Source organism: Macaca nemestrina, chromosome 7 (assembly GCF_043159975.1).
Source record: "Macaca nemestrina isolate mMacNem1 chromosome 7, mMacNem.hap1, whole genome shotgun sequence".
In the NCBI taxonomy this organism is placed as follows: domain Eukaryota; kingdom Metazoa; phylum Chordata; class Mammalia; order Primates; family Cercopithecidae; genus Macaca; species Macaca nemestrina.
In genome coordinates, this window is record NC_092131.1 from 135,298,666 (window position 1) to 135,310,585 (window position 11,920).

Consider the following 11,920-nt stretch of genomic DNA (forward strand, 5'->3'; position numbering starts at 1 on the left):
TAGCAACAGAGTTTCACCAAGTTGGCCAGGCTGGCCTTGAACTCCTGACCTCAGGTGATCCGCCCACCTTGGCCTCCTAAAGTGCTGGGATTACAGGCGTGAGCCACCATGCCCAGCCCCGGTTATTTTTAAAGGCAAAAAATTTGAACAGACACTTCACCAAAGAAGATATGCATGTACAAGGTAAGCAAATACAAAGATGCTCAATATCATTAATCATTAGGGAAATGTAAATTAAAACCACAATGAGATATCACTACATACCTGTTAGAATACCTAAACCAAAAGGACTGATCATACCAAGTGCTGGCGAGGCTACAGAGCAATTGGGATTCTATTACACTGCTGGTTGGAATGAAAATGGTACAACCACATTGTCAAACAGCTTAGCAGTTTCTTTGGAAAGTTAAAGCATATCTACTCTGTGATCCAGCCTTCAATTCCTAGGTATTTACCCCGGAGAAACGAAAGCTTATGTTCATGTAAAGACTTGTACGCAGGTCAGGTGCAATGGCTCATGCCTGTAATCCCAACATTTTGAGAGGCCGAGGCAGGTGGATCACTTGATCCCAGGAGTTTGGGACCAGGCTGGGCAACATGGTGAAACACTGTCTCCACACACATACACACACACACACACACACACACACACACACACACACAAAATCACCAGCAGCTTCAGCTACTTGGGAGGCTGATGTGGGAGGATGGCTTGAGCCTGGGAGGTGAAGGCTGCAGTGAGCTGTGATTGTTCCACTGCACTCCAGTCTGGACACAGAAGACCCTGTCTCAAAAAAATAATTTTAAATAAACCAACGAATGTATAGTAATGTAACGCAGATCAGTGGTCACCTAGGGACTGAGTTGGAGTGGAGGTGAGTTTGCAGAAAGGGAGGAAAGGATTATAAGTGGCACGAGGAGACGTTTGGCAGTGGTGGGCATGATCATTTTGATTATGATGATGGTTTCATGAGTGTAAACATATGTCAGAACTTATCACATTGTGCACTTTAAGTATGTGGAGTTTACCGTATGCCAACCACACCTCAACAGAGCTGTTTTTTGTTTTTGTTTTTGTTTAATGAAAAAAAGAAGTACAGAGATAGGCCTGACCTGGACTCTGCTGCCAGCACTCTGGTGGGGTCAGAGGGTGGGGGTTGGGGGTAAGGGGGTAGTGGGAAGGCCATGCACTCAATCAAAGCCCGAGGCTGGAAAAGTGAAGCTGGAAGGGCAGAGTGTAGGCAGAGAATGGCAGTGGGGACAGAGCTGAAGGCCTGGGGCCTCCTGAGTTTCAGAAGTCACCCTCCCTTGTGAGAGGCGGGCTCTGCTTTCTTTCTAATGGCCTTCTCTCTCCAACATTCTTTCATCCTAAGAAGCTTCCAGCCAAAAAGGACTTCCTGAAATTGGGCAGGGCCGCCTGAGGAGGCAAGAACAATAGCTGAGCTCTGACTACGGGGCCTGGCTGCCTGCACACATTATTGTATTTAACCCTCCCATTAACCCAGTATTAGCTAGCTATGGTCCCATTTGACTAATAAAGAAACTGAGGCTCTGAGAAGTGAGTTGATTGGATAATAGCTGGCAGAGCCTCCCAGTCCTAGCACACCACTGCTGGTGCTAACACTCAGGCCACAGGGCAAGGCCTGGCCAGGGCTGTTTGGAGTCTCTCCTCCACCCTGGCACTCTTAGTTTTGAGATCCCCACTCCGTATCAGGCATATGAAACCCACAGATCCCATTGTGAATGTGATTTACACTGTGATTATTAATTTAACTTGCAGTTTTCTTATTATATTTGGGAGCTAAGAGGTGTTCTTTTCCCCAGTTTCAAACATTTTCTTAAACTCTAAATTCTAATGGCAAAATGGCCCTGTATATTGGGGGTCTTTTGGTGGGGTATGATGGGGGCTCTGGCTTTGCAAGCAAGGATGTGAATACCCAGTAAGAGGCTTTGGGCTCAAATACAGGAGTGTCTGGTTTTGGGGGACCACAAGGGTCAGGGTTGAGTGTCAGAAAGTCTAGCTGGGCACACATGCCCTGGAGTCAGACTGGCCTGGTGTGTATCCACGTACCATTGCACATTCCGGTGTGACCTTGGAATGGTGGATGTTATCTCTCTTCTCTGACCTTCAGTCCCTTCTTCAGTGAGGTCAGGATCATCATCCCTACCTGAGAGAGCCAGGGATTATAACGTGATTGGTTGGATATTGTTTAAGGTCCTTTGCTGCAGGGAGGCCTGTGGGGACTCAAGAACTCATGTCTGCACAGGCGCCAGAAATCCCGTCCTGTCCGCCATTTCGGCGCCCCCACTGGACTCCGGCTGTTTTCCTTCGGAGTCATCGTACCTTATCAAGTCACAAGTCCCTGAGTCACCCCCAGCCCCACGCCAGCTCTCCGGCTGTCCCTAACACACTTCCTGTGGCCCTCCTCCGCCCGCCCCATATTGTTCCCCGCCCCACCGCATTCAGGGACGTTTTGTCTCCCTGGTCCTGGCGACTGTGAGCCGCTGGGAACAGGAACTGCATAGAGGCCTCTGGTCATTCGCAGGAAGTCCGCGTGGAATGGAAGGGGACGTGTCAAACGGCAGGCCTGCCTGCCCAGCCTGGACTCCGGCTCCCAGCCGCTGTCCCCACCCCATGTGAGAAGGCGGTCACAAGATCACAGCAAGGGACACCAGCCCGGCCTCAGGCTCCTGGCCTACGCTTTCATCCACCATCATAGCAGGGTCCTGGATGCCCCAGTTGGGCCTTTATGATTTCTGGATGTGAGGAGGGCTGGGGCCTGGGAAAGGAGCCAGGCAGCCAGGGCACTGGAGAAGGAGGGGAGCACTGGATCAGATATCCACACAGGTAGGTGAGTGCATCTATCTACACAGATGGGGCTGCCCTTGCTTTTACATAAATAAATGGCATATAGGTTCAAATCCCTGCCTCCCCTTTCATAGCTGGGTGCTTTTTGGTATGCTTGTATAACCCCTCGTGCCTCAGTGTCCTCCTCTGACAAATGGGGATAACAACACGCCTAAAGCATCTGTTGGAATGTTTGGGTAAAGTGTCTTCCCCTCCCTTTTCACAAACCCTTAGAGTGAGCCACCACCTGCCACAGGCCCAGACTGAGAGGTAGCTTTGGCTTTCTAGTTGGAGGGCAACGGTCTCCCGAGAGGGACCTTAACCACCTCTCCTGAAGCATGCCCTGCTTGCTCTGCTTAGTGCAAGGCCTAGTCCCCTTGAGAACTCCCAGGCCTTCAATTGTGCCATTGGTGGCTGTGCCACACATGAGAAGGTCACTGTCACGTAATTGGAACAGCTACATTTACAGCACGCTTTGGAAGACACACAGATGATCTCAATTAGTCTCCACAGCCACCCCGTGACATTGACAACAGAACCCTCCATTTTACAGGTGGGAAGGAGGCTCCCAGAGTCCACCGCACGAGCTCTGTGTAAACGACTAAGGGGTGCTTAGGGAACTGCCCATACGTGCATTTTGATGTGAAGGAAAGCCCAAAGTAAATGGAATGGCCAGGCGTCGTGGCTCACGCCTGTAATCCCAACACGTTGGGAGGCCAAGGCAGGTGGATTACTTGGGCCCAGGACTTCAAGAACAGCCTGGCAAACATGGTGAAACCCCATCTCTACAAAAAATATAAAAATTGGCTGGGCACGGTGGCTCACGCCTGTAATCCCAGTACTTTGGGAGGCCGAGGCAGGTGGATCGAGACCATCCTGGCTAACACAGTGAAATCCCATCTCTACTAAAACATACAAAAAATTAGCCAGGCGTGGTGGTGGGCACCTGTAGTCCCAGCTACTCGGGAGGCTGAGGCAGGAGAATGGCATGAACCTGGGAGCTGGAGCTTGTAGTGAGCCGAGATCGCACCACTGCTCTCCAGCCTGGGTGACAGAGCAAGACTCCATCTCAAAAACACACAAACAAAATATATATATATGTATAAATTAGCCAGGCATGATGGTGCACACCTGTAGTCCCAGCTTCTCGAGGGGCTGAGGTGGGAGGATTGCCTGAGCCAGGGAGTTTGAAGCTGCAGTGAGCTATGATCTTGCTACTGCACTTCAGCCTGGGCAACAGAGTGAGACCCTGTCTCAAAAAACAAAGAGAGAGAGCAGGGTGGGGGAGAAAGGGAAGGGAAGGGGAGGAAAGGGGAGGGGAGAAAAGAAGGAAGGAAGGAAGAAAGAGAGAGAGAGAAAAGAAAGAAAATGGAATGACTCACTAACGGTCAGATTTCATAGCAGCTGGAGGTGAAGAAGAAGAAATTGAGGGATGGACAGAGGGCTTTCCCCAGGCTTTTGAAACCTGGTCCCCCAGATGATCATTGCCCCTCTACCTAGAGTTAGACCTGAAAAAGCAAATGTTGCCCCCTTGCTAACCTGCCCTGGGAAGGGGCAGGGGGACAGGACTCGGTCCAGGGTCTGTACTAGACTGGTTTTCCACCTCTTTTGCTTTTGTAAGTTCAGGCAAGAGAAGAGGCGGGGAGAAAAATCTGCTACTAATAAGGAAATCAATTACTTGGTGTGCGTGTCATGAAATGTTTCAATAAAGATTTGTCTTTGAGGTTGTTTTTTTTTTTTTTTTTCCTCCTCCTTTAATTTTTTTCCCCCAAAGAGACCTGGCTGGGGCCTGAACACATTTCCAGAATCTTCCAGGCTCCCTGTCAGGGAGAGGCCATGCTGCCACATCTGGAGCTAATTACCAGGGGGAACATGCTCCGTTGGCCTGCTGGTGTCCCGGGTGCCCACAGGGTCCCCTCCTCTGCCCAAGCCCAGACATACCCATCAGTGGGTCAAGGAAGAGGGTTCAGTCCCCATCCAGGTTCTGAATCAGGTCCAGGCTGAGATGAGGCTTCATTGCCCTCCAGCACACACAACACACACACAGTCATTCCAAATCACCCACACAGAGTCACACACACACACTTACACATGCACACAAGTAATTATACACAGTAACATACTCCTAGACAGCACAAATTGCACACAGATCCACATACCACAATCACCCACACATGTACATACACTCATGCTCACTCCCAATACACACATATAGATGTTCACCATCACTCTTCCCACACACATATATAGTCACACAATCACACCTACATTCCCAACCATCCACACTTACATAGCCTGTCATCCACACATAATACACACACACACACACACACACACACACCCTCACACATACATTCCCCACATACAACCACACACCTCTAATTACAGTCGCTCAGTAATCACACATATACACTCCTAATTCTCTACTATTTCACATGCAATCACACACATTCACACAATCACACACATACACGTGATCTAAAAATTCAGGAATGTCTGAGCTAGGACGGATCTTCAAAGTCTTCTATTCCAACCTTCTTTATATTACCAGTGGGGAAACTGAGGCCCAGAGAGAAGTCGTGACTTGCAAAAATGGCAGCTCTCAGTCAGATGTGATGGCTCACGCCTGTAATCCCAGCACTTTGGGAGACACAGGCAGGCGGATCACTTGGGGTCATGAGTTCAAGACCAGCCTGGGCAACATAGTGAAACCCTGCCTGTACTAAAAATACAAAAATTAGCTGGATGTGGTGGTGGGTACCTATAATCCCAGCTACTCAGGAGGCTGAAGCAGGAGAATCGCTTGAACCCAGGAGGCAGAGGTTGCAGTGAGCCGAGATCACGCCATTGCACTCCAGCCTAGGCGACAAGAGCCAAACTCCGTCTCAAAAAAAAAAAAAAAAAAGGCAGCCCTCTAACCTTACCCATCTGGTTAAAGATGTCTTGGGATGGGAAATACTGGTCAGGGAATCTGGGGCTGAGAGATGGGGAGAGGCCGCAGGAGAGAGGAACTCATCTGGAGCCCGGCCCTCAAAGAACTTCAGCCAAAATCTCCTAATGAGGAAATGTAAAAATAATAGGCAGGAAGGAATCCGCAGATCCCTGTAATTCCCCCAACCCCTGCCCAGCCTTGGGAACAGCAGGGGCCAGTGGAAAGACTGTGGCCTTGGTGGGAAGACAAATCCAACTTTCTAAAACTTGGCTCTGCCATTCACTCATTGGGTGGCCCAGGGCAAGGCACTTCACCCCTCTGAGCCTTGGTTTTCTCAGCGATAAAATGAGAATAAAAATGGACCTAACGGGGTTATTATGGGGAGGGATAATAAGTTATGTTTCCAGAACATTCAGCACGGTGCCTGGCAGGTAGTAGGTGCTCAACCGATCTTCCCTTCTGTTCCCTGGAGTCCCTTGGTCACGCCACAGTTTTGCTGTGTGACCTGCATGAGTCCCTTCCCTCTGTGGGCTCTAGTATCCCCATCCAAACAAATCTCTAAGGCCAAATAGCACCAGGCCTTTCTGCTGAGAGAGAGTGAGTGGAGTGGGCCTCGGGGATAACTAAGGCAATGGCCTGGAACTTGTTCCTGAGATCCCAGGACTCTAGGTTGAAGGGGAACAGGGCTATTGTCCTGCAGAGAGAAGAGTTTGCAGGGACTCAGCCTTTGTCAGTCCCAGCTGACAGTGAGGCTGGCAAGGCTGGTATTTGAAATATTCCTCTGAACAGGGGGAGAGACGCTGGGAGGTCTCAGGGCAAGCTAGGAGGAGGGATGTGGTTGCCTAGGAAACCATGTGTTTTCACTTTTCTGAGAGAGGGGGAGCCTGAAGAGGAAGGGCCTGGGGTGCACACAAGTGGAGGGGAATGGGGGGAATGTGCGTCCTTGGGGAGTAAGCTGAGGGGTAAGGGAGGAAGCCAGTGGAGAAGGGGCTCAGTGAGAGGCTGGAGGGAAACGTTTATGGGACCCAAATGCCTGAGGGCAAGCAGCAGACCCAGAACCACCAAGAAGCTTGCCAAAAATACAGATTCCCAGGCCCCACCCAGGACCTACTAAATGGGAGGGCAGGAGGCTGCACAGAGGGGAGGGAAATCTGTGTTATTAACCAGCTCCTGGCCTGGGAACCCTGGGAGGATGTCAGGTGGTGTCACATTAGGAAGAAGGACAGTGGGACCAAGCCTGGCTCCTCCCAGGCCCTCTGTGTCCTCATCCATAAAAACAGAGTGGAGGAGGTTGGAGTACATGAACCCAAAGGCCTCTCCCCAGGTCACTCCCCAGAGGCGGTGGCAGGGAGGCAGCAGCCTGGGCCCTTGTGACAGGATGATCCGGGCTCAAATTCCAATTCTCCTAATTCTCCTAGTTACTGAGGTAGTCTTGGCCAAGTCATTTCCCTGGGCCATAGTTTGCTTGACTATAAAATGGGCATAACACCTATAATTTACCATTTCATGAATGTGGGAGTCAGTTGAGTGATGTGAAACAGGTTCCTCTGTCATTGCCTGGGGGTATAAGAGTCTCCCCAGCCGGTCGCGGTGGCTCACACCTATAATCCTGGCACTTGGGGAGGCAGAGGTGGGTGGATCATGAGGTCAGGAGTTCAAGACCAGCCCGGCCAAGATGGTGAAACCCCATCTCTACTAAAACCCACAAAGATTATCTGGGCGCGGTGGCGCGCGCCTGTAATCCCAGCTATGCAGGAGGCTCAGGCAGGAGAATCACTTGAGCCCGGGCAGCAGAGGTTGCGGTGAGCTGAGATCACACCCCTGCACTCCAGTCTGGGCGACAGAGTGAGACTCCATCTCAACAACAACAACAACAACAACAACAACAACAATGAAGAGTCTCCCCAGTGGGCCCCAGCTTACCCGGACACCTCCACCTATATCAGCCACCCCTCCATCTTTCTACAGCCCTGTCCCCAAATTCCTCTCATGGGCCCTAGACCTTTGCCTGTGCCAGAATCTACCTTCCTGTTCCTACCTTCTACTTTTTAACCACTCCAGACCAGCTCAACGTTTCCCTCCTGGATGGTCCCTGACTTCTCTCCTCCCCCAGGACTCCACAATGCCTGCTCCAATCCTACCCTCTCTGCTCAGCATCCCCGCCCTCTGACACATAGCCAGTGGGTACCACTGTGGGGACTGCTGAGTGGCTGCAGGAAATCTGCGCTCAGATTCACCTTTGGGTATGGGCCCTGCAGGGCTGACCTCCCTTAGACCCCGGATGTCAGGTTACACCACCTCCTCCCATCTCAGGTGTCTTCACCTGAAACCTCCCCGGCTGCTTCAGAGTGCCCGCTACAGAAGGAGGCAGACAGGTATCTTCTACCATCACCAGCCCCCCACTTCACGAAGCAGACCCCAAGCTTCAGCACCCTCACTCGATTGTCCTGAGGCAGTATTTGCTCTTTTTCATATGTGAGGTTCCAGTCCTCCATCCCCTAGGGGCTGAATGAAGGTAGGCTTGGGGGGTGCACTGGAGAGAGAGGATTCCTGTAAGCCGAGATGAAGAGAGCATTCTAGGCGGAGGGAACAGCCAGAGCAAAAGGAGGCCAGTGTGGCTGGGAACGGAGAGAGGAACCCAATCATTTTTCACTGTGTTGGCGCCTGGGCCCCCACAGGCCTCACTGGAGGTTGGCGTTCAGGGGCTCAGCAGACCTTGCCTCTTTGCCACGGGCAACGGGCCCTGGGAGAGAAAAGCCTTTCCAGGTGAGGGCTAGGGAGGATCTGGATGGCGCCTGGGGCTGGCTTTAGCCGGTTGGTGTCCTTTTATGAGCTCTGGGTATTCTTCCATAAAATGGGGATGGGGGCCAGGCGCGGTGGTTCACACCTGTAATCCCAACACTTTGGAAAGCAGAGCAGGAGGATCGCTTGAGCTCAGGAGTTTCAGACCAGCCTGGGCAACATAGTAAGACCAGTCTCTCAAAAAAAAAAAAAAAAAAAAAAAAAAAAAAGGATGGGGCAATCTCCAAAAAAAAAAAAAAAAGCCGTCCAGTTCCTCCCACATCCACTGCCAAGGGGGTGGGTAGGGGCCTCTTGCCCTCGGGGCGCCTTCATGACACCAGTCCTACCCTCCCACCCACTCCCCAGGCCCCAGGCGCTGCGGGCGGGCTCGCTCTGCAGGACCCCACCACCCCCAGTTTTGCCCTCCAGGAGCCCAGAGGGACCAGCCCGCCAGCGCGGAGCCGGGACAGGAGGCGGGTGGGGGGAGAGGCCGCCAGCCTGGGAGGCCGGGGCGGCGGGAGACAGCGCGGAGACAGCCCGATAAGGCTGCGGCTCCGGGCGGCCCCTCCCAGCCCCGCTCGATCACAAAAACCAAACTCAAACATCCGGCGGCGCGGGAGGGGCGGGCCGCAGAAGGGGGTGGGGGCGACCCTGATGCGCCCCACTCAGAGCCGGGATGCCCTCCCCGAGTTCACCCTGTTAGGGTCCTGCCCTGCCCCAGAGAGAGGCTGGGGGCAGTAGTCGACCCCACAGTGCCTACTCAGACAGGCCAGGGATGCCCGGCACCCCCTCCTTCGTCCTACCTCTGGTGCTCCAGTTTGGGGAGGGCAGGGGTCCCTGGGAACTTGGGAATGGAGTGGCCTGACGCCAAGGTTCTACGACCCTGCAGCATCCCCGGCTTTCCTGGGCTGTGGGAGAGCCCAGCCCTGAGCTGGCCCTGCTGGGGTTCGGGGAGATTCACTGTTCAGACAGGATGGTGGATGAGACCGCACCCTCAGCCCTGCCTGAACTGCACTGTAAGACTTCAGAAGTAGGTGCCAGGCTGGTTACCAGCATCTATTGACTACACACTGTGTGCCCAACAATATTATTGTTACCTTTTTAATATACACAGGAAGACTGACAGAGGCTGGCACCAGGTGGTTAAGCCCCCTGCCCCCTCCAAGAGTCACACTGTCCTTTTCCAGCTTCTCACAAAAGTGTCTCAGTGACAACATTTGTCCTATATACTCTCCTTAATCCCTTCGTATCCTTGTTCTCATTCATTAGCACTAATGCATTCCCATGTACTGGGCACCCACTCCGTGCCAAGTGCCATACCTGATTGCAGTTTATGGAGGACACAGCAGAACTGGCTCCGGCCCCTCTCAATACTTCACATTCTAACGAGAAAGGCAGATAAGGCACACGATTAAAAACTTAGGTAGGGCTGTGAGGAGTGTTTTGTATGTGGCACAGCACATATAAAACTAGAGAACCTGAATTATGTGGGCGCAGGGAGCGGGTGTTCAGGGAGGCTTCCCTTGGAAGACACTGATGGCTCAGATCTGAGGGCAGGATCGACCCAGGTGAAGGGCGAGAGTGTGGGCCATGGGGGTCTTCTGGGTGGAGGTGCTGAAGCCAGAGGAGACCCCCCCAGATCTGAGAACAAAAACAGGCCCCTTGTTCAGAGCAGGGGCCGAAGACATGAAAGGAGAGGGCAGAGGCCGGAAGGCATGGCCCTCAGTGGTCCACATCAGGCGTGGAGGCGAGGAGGTAGAGAGAGGGTTGGAGGCGGGGAGTGCCATGACCCAGGTGTGTTTTTCAGAGTCCTCGGGCCACCGTGTGGTGAATGGACTGGAGGGCGAGGACAGAAGCAGGGACAGCAGCTGGGAGGCTGTGGCAGGGTCCCCCGAGAGAGATGCCAGGGCCTCGGGCTTGGTGGGTCCATCTGGCATCTGCTTCACCCTCGACAAGCCCGTCAGTGGCCTCCCTGTGGCCAAATCCACATGACCCTGTGTGCAGCTGGGCCCTGTGGGATGCTCCTCTCTGAACCGCCTTTGTCTGTGTGTCCTGGGGCTCGCGATCGCCAGGTCCCCCTCCTCCTCTGATCACCCTGCCTCTAACACTGGGACACCCCAGCTTCAGGCTCCCTCTTCCCACTGTCTCAAGACAGCTTCACCCTTGCTCACAGATTCAACCACCACCTGGACACGACTGACTCACAAACATCAAATGCCTTTGTCTAGCGGCACACTGGACACCCCGCCTGGCTCCGCCTGGCCTCCTTGAATGCAACCTGCCCTAAAAGGACATGTTGAGATTCCCCTGTCTCTTCCCCTGGGCAGAAACTTAGGAGCATTCCTGACCCCTCCCACTGCCTCTCTCACCCACACCTGACCCCACCAGTCTGCCTTCATATCTCAAGCTTGTGAGTTCCTCCCCCTCCCCACAGACACTGCTTTTCTAAAACACAAATCTGTCTTCTGTCCTCCTCTCTGGCCTGGTTCTCTGGTTCCCCATCATCCTCAGAACCAAGTCCTGGTCTCCTGTTTCTTCTGTCTGGTCATCTGCAGACTCTACTCAGAGACCACTTCCTCCAGGAAGCCTCCCCAGACTCCTGGCTCCACTTGCTCCTTGTCTTTCTCCAACTTGGTGTTGGTAGTAGATGCGGGAGCCAGCATTGTGCCCTTTCTATATGGTCAGGGCCACTGTGGAGGAAAAGGTCTGGCCTAACAGACCTGTTTCTAGGGAGTCACAGCCATAGAAACAGGACATTAGGGACAAATGGAGAGCAGCACAGCCCCGGGTTGGAACAGCAGGATAATCACAGGGGGAGCTTGCTTACAGGTGAGGACATCCCCATTGGCCCAGATTCTTCATGCCAACCAGACTGGCCCACATGGAAGTGCTTTGGGAGGCCTCAGGAAGACACCACCCTTTGCCCATCCTTTATCCTGGAAGTGCCCCCTCAGACCTCCACTCCTTTCTCATAAGCATCATCCTCCCCAGTTCCCTGATAAACTACAGATCCTCCAAGAGATGCATACGCTGAACAGTGACTTCTTGCCTGCTTCCTTAAAGATCAACCCCCAAGATAGAGCATCCAAACCCAATCACCTGGTGGGCAGCCAGGGCTATAGCGTGGGAGGGTGTCTGTGTTTCCACACTATTTACACAAAGCAAGCCTTCGATGAACTCTGTTCACAAACACACATTGGCAGGATTGCCTAGAGGGCTGTCCCCAGAGTGGCTGGCCTGCCAGTTACTTGGTGGGGGGAAAGTTATTGGAAATTCCTACTGCCGTAGAGATGTGAGATAACCTGAGGTGCCTTTATTTTACCTTGAGGTTTACAGAACACTCTGCAAACAGGACCACG